This window comes from Cajanus cajan, chromosome 2 (assembly GCF_000230855.2).
Source record: "Cajanus cajan strain Asha chromosome 2, NIPB_CcT2T_4, whole genome shotgun sequence".
Classification (NCBI taxonomy): Eukaryota; Viridiplantae; Streptophyta; class Magnoliopsida; order Fabales; family Fabaceae; genus Cajanus; species Cajanus cajan.
In genome coordinates this window covers 73,889,091-73,899,493 of record NC_138518.1, presented here as the reverse complement: position 1 = coordinate 73,899,493, position 10,403 = coordinate 73,889,091, and positions in this window count along the sequence as shown.

The window sequence follows — 10,403 nt, the reverse complement described above, 5'->3', positions numbered from 1 at the left end:
GATTATGAGATTGTAGTGATACCGAGCCAATAGTTTCTGTCTAATAAATTGCCAGAACTTCATCTAAGTTCAAATTCTTTTAACTAAAAATGAGAAATTGTTTGAGAAAGAATAAGATGTTTTTTGTTCTTTCAGTGCAATTAAAAAAAATAAACAGCGAATTATTTGGGATAACTACGTAGAAAAAAAATAATATTTCTTCATTGAATGATTTGGATTTAGACGAGTAATTATGTCAACGGTCAAGATCAAAGAACATACCTGCTACGGTTTGAAATGGTCCCCAACCATGGAGGTCACCATCTACAGGTGCAGATGGAGATTATGGTTGTGGGGCGTCTATAGAGATATATCCCCAAGAACCATTAATTTAGGGGCACCGACGAGGATCAATGTATTTAATGAAGTATTTGATTAAAAGTTTATTGCTCAAGGAACACCCCTCCATGTGCAAACAATCTTGGTTTCGAGATTTGAATTCAAATTTGCACACCGTCTTCAGCGTTGGATCGTGAACAATATAACTGTAAGCTTAACTGCAGCCACCAAGACTCTTCTGTTCTAATCCAAGCCTTTATCGGCTCATCATGTTTGTGTCTATTTCCCTCAGCTATTGCTTTTCCTTTTACAATTTTATCGCTATACTTTAGAAATTAAAATATTAAGTTACGAAAAAAATATACTTACACGTACATTATAAATTGTAAAATTAAAAACTATGAATCAGTTGTTACACTTGTCACTCTAAGAACAAAATATTGCATCAAAGGCTGTCTCTTCTAGCTACCGTGCTACTAGTCTTTAATTTAGCAACTGTTTTACCGAAGTTTCCAGAAGGGTTCCTTTAATGCGTTGCGTGTGGAATCGACAACCCAAGCTGGGATCAATGCTTGCTTCTTACTGGGAATATAATTAGCACAGTCTTTATGGGAACCTCTTTCCACTTTCCATGGTACATTGTAGTGTATCATCGTTTCTTTGTTTTTTACCTGGAGGAGAGAGACACGAAAATGAATAGAATAAAGTAACGTTTCCAGTTTGCAGTTTCATTCCCATTCGGGAAAAGAAGTGGAATATATATAACTTTATTTGTACGTATACGAAAACAACGTGATTTAAAATAAATTATATACTGCAAAAGTAACTTACTATTCAATAAATTTAATTATCATAATTTTACGGTTGGATTAGAAGTTCATGCCATATAAATCATTGACATTGGATTCACTTTGTACCTTTTTGGACACAGCATATTTTATTCACCACTTAATGCATGTACCAAATAATATGTGAAAAGCATTTAATCATTTTGAAATGGTCTACATGCAGAACAGCAGAAGTCAGTAATGCAGGTTTTTCGTTATAATTAAAAAAAAAAAAAAAAAAGTAATGTAGACCCTTTTCTCAACACCAGAAACCATAGCAGCTTAGTAAGTAATGTGAAAGTTCCATGCACCTTGCTGGCTTTGGCCCTTCCATATTAACCATAAAGTGTTTAGAAAGGTGGAGAGAAAAATTTGAAATTTAAATAAAAAAATGATTTTCTTTTTCACTTTCTTTGTAATAGAAAAAACATATATTGTTACTCATGTTTTTATTTATTTCTCTCTCTCTCTTAAACAACACATCATGTGTTGGAATGGAAAATAAGATAGAAAATAAACATGATCCATGGTATTGCTACCCTTGAACCTTAAAGTGAATGAAAGGGGCCCTCGTGAATAAGTTCACATGGCCTGTACTGTAAGGGCTTTTGAGTTTTGACATCCAACATGCAATGGAAATATTGATGTTCGAAGTTGGCATACTTGTCTTATTAATCGATTACCTCTACTCGATAATAACTACCATTCAATTAGATCTCTAGGGACAACCAGCCTGTGATTGTCAAACATATTTAATGACGTTTCATAAAGTGATCGTGCTCATGACATTGATCCCCCTCCTCGCATTAAAATAAATAGATGGGTCTCTGTTTCAAGATGGACCGAAAATATTCTAGTATCAAATTATTAATAGGAGGGAAAATTTCTCAAATTAAATGAGATTCGCCTACTAGTCCGCATTGTTGCATAAAGAAATGCTAACAAGACAATGCGGACCGGTCCGGCCCATTTAAGGCCCGGTCCGCGAAGTCCGCATTTTTAACGGGCCAGATAAATCCAGTCCGCGAAATAAATGGACTTAAATCTTCAAGTCCGTATCCGGACCGTGAAGCCCGCGGATAAGCGGATAAGTCCGCAAGCCCAATTAAATCTAAATTATTTAAATGAATATTGATTCAGATTTTAAATTTTTTTTTCTTTATTTAACCTATGAAAACATGAGGAAAAAAAAAACATATAAAATGATATAAATATACTTCTAATAATAAAATCAAACATTGTAAATAATAAATCAAAGTCTTAAATAACAAAGTTTACACATTCTAAATTTCTAATAGAAATATTTAAGTCTCAATGCCTTTAAAATTTAAAGTCCAAGCATACCAACTATTAACCAAATATTAAAGCCTTACTACCTTAAAACTTTAAAAGTCTTAATACACAACCAAACAAATATAAAACATTTTTAAGTCCAAGTACATCAAAGTCTAAATACCTTAAAACATCAAAGTCTTAATTAATATCTTAAAAACAAACATAAAATATTTGTAAGTCCAATTACATCTATCAAATATAATCACTACAAAAAATGTTCTATATAGTGACATACAAAAAGTGTCACTATAGGTATAATATATGTAGGTATATACCTATTTGACATATAGCTACATACAATTTTAGTGTTGATTTTGAATGAAATTTAACAACATATTTTGTGTGTCACTATAGCCTATACCTACATTCTTTAACAATATACCAACATATATTATATTTATTGTGTAGGTAAAAGTAGTTTTTAGTGACACGTATTATGTCACTATAGGGTGTGTGTCACTATACGACAATTTTCTTGTAGTGAATCAAGCATCTTCAATAATAAAATTTGAGTCCACATTTAAACGGGTAATCCGCGGGCTCGCGGATTAAATCCGCAAAATCCGCGGACTAAACGGACCGGACCTAAAAAGTCCGTATGATTATACGGATTAAAAAAAATGAGCCTGTTATCCGTGAAGTCCGCGAACTTACGGACCAGTCCGCTCAAGTCCATATACCCACCCCTAACTGTAACACTTATTTATTGCGTCATATAAGAAATAAAAATGACTTTTTAAATAAGCGTTATTTTAGTTTTTTTAACGTAATATTAATTATATCTTTTCTTTTAACTTTTAATAATATTATTTTGAGTTGCATTGTTTCATTTTTCTGATAAAAAAATTAATAATTAGATTAGCTGCATAAAATTACTATTTTTTTTCATTTATTTATTGATTTTTTATGTGTAAAAAAGATTTAGGATGAAAGTTATCATGATGTAACACTGTGCAATTGTATTTATTTATTTGCTAATTTTGTTAAATTATATGTTGTGATGATTTTGTGGTTTAATTATTGAGAAACTCTCAAAACTTAAAAATTATTGAGAGGATTATATTGTTTCAGTTTCTCTTAGTATAAATACAGTTTGACCGTAAGAATAAGGTATATAATATTTCTTTTAATACTTGAGTTTCAAAATTTTATTTCTTAATAAATTTTAGAGATAAATTAGATAAAGGTGCTCTAAAGCAGTCAAAGATAATTCCTTTCTTCAATTGGCCCTAAGAATTTGTAGGATCCTTCCCTTAAGAGTTGTATGAGAGTGGGCAAGAACAGGCTAGAGGTGGAGTTTTGTGAGGTCATATCTGTAATGGAAGTATTAATCTTTTGAGCTACTCCAATGTAACTAATTTAGTAGCTAGTATTACTTCACTGTTGACTTAGAATTATTATTTTTTATGTACTGCATTATTATACATATTTGTATACTTATATAATTACTCTATTATTTTAGTTGTTTTGAATTTCTTTACACATGTGTGTATACACTAATACACACATCATAAGTAATTAGTTGTTTACTTTTCATTACGAATAGCTAAACTATATAATGTGATAACTATAGTGGATCGTCATACATGAGACATCTAAAAAATATTTCATTATCTCAAAATAATGTCTGTGTTGACTTATTTAAATTTGTATAACATTTTTTTTTTCATGTTTTATTTGTCAAGTTATTCAACTATTAAAGTTATCTAACATAAAAAAAAAATTAAACATCAAAATTAACTAAATTAAGTACAGTAATACGTATATTACTGTTTAATAAGTTATTCAACTCATAAAAATGATTGAATTATTTAACAAAAATAAGAATTACGCACGTAATAAATAAATTTCCGTATGATTTTATTAGGGGTGAGCATTAAACCGACACCCGAACTGAACCCGAAAAACTCGAAAAAAAATATTGCTTTTGGGTGGGTTCGGGCGGGTCTTATGGGTAAATCGGGTTAAAATTTTAATTTTATACGGGTTATATTGGGCGGGTTCGATTTTGAATTTTTAAACCCGCTAAAAACCGAACCCAACCGAAAATGAGATAAGTTTAAATTTTTATTACTTTTGTATAACTAAACAACAATGGTCCAAATTTAAAAGTCTTTATTTCAAGTATAATATAGCCATCAATTTGTAACTTATTTTTTTCTTTTTTCTCATAACTTAGATATTTATTTTGTCTTCTCCTTCCTCATTCAACTTCTCAACACACTAGTCCATTTTTAGAGTTATCTTTTTGCTTCTTTCTTTGTCTTTCTTTTCCATCTTCTTATCTCCATTTTGAGTACATTTTGTGTGACTGTGATTTCTTATGGATTGTAATCTAGCTTTATATTTCTTTTCCATGTAACAACTATGAATTTTGTTATCTTTTATTTTTGCTTCTTTAGTTTATAAATGTTTCAACTACGAATCTATTTACACCATCTATTGTCACCTTCATTCTATTTTTATACACTATTTTAAAAATACTTTTTATCGTTTTAAGCTTCATATTCGTTAAGATAAATTGGTCTACAAAAAAATTCAAACCCGATTATACCCACCCGCTTAAATCTGAATCCGTTTTAACCCGAACCGCCTCAAATCGAAAGTTCAGTCGGTCGGATATGGGTCACATTTTTTCAAAGCCGGTTTACAACGGGTTGGATATTTTTCACCCGAACCCGACCAAACTCACCCGTTGCTCACCCCTAGATTTTATGTTTCGTAAAGATATTTTTTGTGAAGAAGAATAGAAAAAAATGGCAGGGAGTGCAAAGAGTTTAAGAAAAGGGTGTGAATAGCCCTTTCCATCTTCTGGCCCATAGGTTTTCACCCGAAATGGAATCAAATCCTGGGTCTGAATTAAGACGGGCTTGTTGGATCATCAATGAGCAAAGTCCATGTGCAAAGTTAAACTCGTGAGTATTTCAAACAAAAACATATGAACTCATGAATGTTCTCGTTCTCGTAAAAAAAATAAAAACGTATGGCGTTTGCTGTTCTGGTTGCATCAATTTTGGGTTCATGATACTCTTGGTCTCGGCTGTTTGGCTCAATATTTATTCTCAAGCCTTAAAAACGTTGGACTTAGTGACTCAGATCCTATATTGGTATTTTAGGATAGGATAATATAGCGTTGTAATGATGGGAGCATAAAAGAGTGAAATAATAATAACATGTAAAAAATATGATGGAAAGTTAAATATTTTTTTTTAAATTCAAGCAACTTATAATGTTAACATGAAGTTTTCCCAGATTCACGTGTTATGACCACTGTAAAATTACATCTTTATATTTTGTACAATTTTAATTTTTTTTCAAAAACAAACTATTCTTTTTTAAAAAAACTAAATCAGTCATCTTTAATTAAGTTATTTTCTAAAATTTAAGCAAGATTTACAATATTCTCATATTTGTAATGACTGGATAAATCATTACATTTTACAATATTAAATAACAAAAAATATAAATATAATTACTTAAGATTATCATCCAAACAATTCATATATATATATATATATATATATATATATATATATGAAATGATATATTTTTTTCTCACAAATTTGACTCTCAGGCCGGAAATCTTATTTGATAAACAATATATTTTAAAAAAAATCTAACATTTTCCAAATGAATAAATTTTTATGACGTCTCCCTAGTTCTTCAATTCAAAAATCATTTGTAAGTTTTAGTTCTTCCTGTCATTACAGCCAATTTGTTAGTGTCATTAGAATCTGAAAATAGTTTTAAGATATAGCTCTTCTATATAGTTGTATTCCACCCAGGCATCCTCTTTTAACTTTTTTCTTCAATCCAACCAAAACCCACCAATCATGCTTGAATATAATATAGTCCTTCACTTAATTGAATATATTTTTAAAAAAAATTATTCTATTATTATATTATATCTATACTATTAATAAAGACAATTGTCTTATTTGATATCTATATTTTTAGACAATTTTATCATTATAATTATTCTTTTATAAATTATAATTATTTATTTAGTTTATAAAATTTATTTTATAAATATCTATAATTTTTAATAATTACTTATTATTATATAATTTTATTATTTATTATTTTTAAAAATAATTCACAAAGAAACAAAGTCTTTTTTTTACAAACTTTAAAATTATTATCTAAATTTTGAATTTTTTTTTCTGCATTTTGTTTCTTCGACGACTCCCAATGTCATTTTACGAGAAAAACTTTTGACTCCGAGTCCCCCTTTTCTTCTCAGACATCCTAGTTCAACGACAATTTCTTACTGATTAACAGTAAGTTCTAGGGATGTCAATTGGGCACATGCGGGTGGATAATAGTAAACCCGTTCCCGCTATGTTGAATGAAAATTAGTCTCATATTCACCTCATATTCGCGCGAGTATCCATTAAGCGGGTATTTATGAATTTTTTGAATACCCACGAATATTCATGGATATTTATAAAATTATTAAGAAATTAAAAAAATTATATTATAAATAATTTTAAATTTATATTTTAATGTCATTGAAATATTAAAAATAAAAATTCAATGTTAATTTTGAACTTTTATTTAACGTTAATTTTGTTGAAATAATAATAAAAATGCAAGATAATCAATAACTTAAAATACATTAATCTCACAAATAAGTTAAAGTCTCATCACAAAGCTACAATAACTCAATCTCATAATTCTAAATGAAAGTAAACAACTTAAAATACATAAATCTTATTGGTTCAATCAAAGCTAGAAAATTAATCAAATTACATCCAACATAATTCTATAACATGCTTAACACATGTCAGTAACTTCATTAACCTCACTTTTGTAAGAAAATAAGATGAGAGAGTGTAGTTTTAGGGTTATGTAGTACAAGGATAATTAGGATATTTAAAAAATAATATTAAACGAGTACTCACAGGTATGGATATCATCATACCCGCCCCCGCCCCATTTATAAACGGGTAAAAAATTATCCGTCCCCATTATCCGCGGGTACCCAATTAACCTATCCATTTATTATCCGTAATTGATTTTATCCACCAATACTCGCGGGTGCGGGTATTTTTGTCATCCCTAGTAAGTTCGAGCAATAAGATAAGAAGAAAAAATAAAATAAAAATTTTAAAATTAAATTTAGTTTATATATATATATATATATATATATATATATATATATATATTAAGAATATGAGATGATTTTTACATATTAAACTAAATAAAATTTTAAATTAAACTGATGACCACATGTCAACTTGGTACTCACAAGTTTAATTTTGTTTGTGTTAATATAATTTAGTCAGCAAAAATTGCATTTCACAAATATAAATTAATTTTTAATTATTAATTTTAAAATACTAAATTAATTATATACATAAAAAATGTAACGGTAACTTCGCAATCATAATTAATAAAGAACCGAATAAATTTAAGTAAGTACATTATAACTTAAATATAAAATTTCCCAGAGTTTAGTTGTGGGATCAAATAAAATGTATGAAATCGTAAATTCAATTTTTAATGCATTATTTATATATATATATATATAAAGATAAATATAAATAAAAAATGAATTTTTTTAATGTTTTTTCTTTCATTTTTTAATGTTTTAATTTGCTTTCAATATGTTTCTCTTTTAATTTTAATATCTTTTTAATAAAGTACCGAATAACTTTTTAATCGGTTTTTTCTTTCAACTTTTTTTTTTCATAAGATCCAATTTAAAAAATTTATTTTATTCAAACTCAACTTCATTTCGACCATCAACATTAGTTATGATAAGAATCAATTCAACTAAAGAGAACTAAAAATAAAATTTAAGAGAATATATATATATAAGTAAAATATAGGTTTTTATGTCTTGTGACATTGTGTGTGTGAAAGCTAAAAAATTATAAGAAAACTACAATTTATTAAAGAAAAAAGTCATATACATAAAATTATTTAGTTGTCCAACATTAAAAGAAAAGAGTGTGTGGTTACTAAAATAAATAAAAAATAAAAATGTATAAACAAAAATATTATATCACCTTTTATATATTGTTATATATATATATGATAACATTTTTTTTATCAATGTATGTAATTTTTCATTTTATAAAAACTAATAACAAATATTTTTGACATAAAAATTAATCGTAGTTTTATTGTTGAACTAATACAGAATAATCTAACATGTAAAAGGTAAAACAACAGTTTAGTAAGTGAGTTGGAAAAGCGAAGACAATGATTATCAAACCACGACTCCTTGATTAACGGTAGTTTTTTTTAATGAACGCTAGCATTGCTGCTGACCTTTAGTTTATTTAACGATATTAGGAACAAATTATTGTATACAAACAATAATTTATGGTCAGTATCAATTCAAAATTATAATTCTAAAAACAATAAATTATTTAAGGGGATACAATACAGAAAGAGCTCCAATCATTATCATTTTCTTAGGAAATATTATTAACTAAAAAAATACATTAACCTACAAATAAATTTACAAATCTAACTGATAAGTGGGTAGAGTATTTGAACACTTTTGTGTTCAATAACATTTATTGGACGCCTTTGGCTTTGTTATAGAAAAATATTTTATGATATATTTTAAAGAGTTTTTTCATAGTATGTTTTTTCAATTTTTGTGAATAGGCAATGGGTGTAGTCTAGAATAGGAAAATTCTGTAAAGTCAAAAAGTATTTAGAAAATATTTAAATTCCTCATTTTAAGGAAAAGTATTAGCGGGAAAGGGTGTAAGTAATCGATTAGAAGAAATGGAGGGGAGAATCCCTAACAGTATTATTATTTATTTATTTATTTTTATATTATCACTATTTATTTGGTTCTATTTTGCGTACGAAAAAGATGGATCCTCCCAAAAGTTATTCCAAACAAATAAAATATTAATTTAAATTATAAAATATTAAATTAAATAATTATTTTATAATAAATTTATTATAAAATATTAATATTTTATTATTTCGGAACGTGATTCGGAAATAATTTTCGGAGGAGGATTTCGCGTATATTCTGATTATTCTCCTGATCCAAATCAAACCGTCTTTGTCCGAAATTTTACATTTTGATCACAGTTACCCGTCGCCCTCATAGCTACAGAATAATGTTTCTTATGAAAGACAGTGACATAAGTCCATAACCATACAAACACATCATTTACTAATTTTAACAAGATTAATAATAATAAAAAAATTCCATACCTTCGAATGAATAATAACTTTTTTTAGCTAATTAAAGAGTAATCTTCTTTTTGTATTCATGTATTTTTTTAATGATAGCTAATTAAAAGATAAATTTGGGAAAAAAATTGTGGACATCACAAACTCTTATTACTTTTATTATTAATATTATTATTATTTATTTTATGTAGCAACCTCGGTCGCGACGGGACGGCGAAAAATAAATTGAAAAAGAGGGAGTCGCCACCAATGTTATTTTTTACGGAAAAACATTGGAAAAACCATAAAATAGAAAATAGTCTGCGAAAACCAAATTTTGAGTTCGGGAGTCGATTACGTATGAGGAAGGTATTACCACCTCACAACGTTCGTCCTAAGACGATTACCTTTAATTAATTAAACTAATTATTTATAATTTATAAAATATTTATCTCACTAAAATTATCAAATATGTTTTATTTAACTAATTTAAATTATGCATTGAAAAAAAAAAGTTAAAATTATTATTGTTATATAAAAAGGAGGATAATATATTTTTTTATTTTTTTGGCTCGACAAGATTTAGTTCTTGCTCCTACGTATCTTCATGTGTAATGAAGAATCAGAGTCACGTAGTTCTTTGTAAAAAATATTTGTGTGTTGATATTTTTAATTAAATTTTATTTTTGTTAAATATAGGATTCTTGAACTGTCTCAGCTCATTCACCTAAAAATATAAAATTGACCAAGGTGTACACCAAAGTCAATTCAATA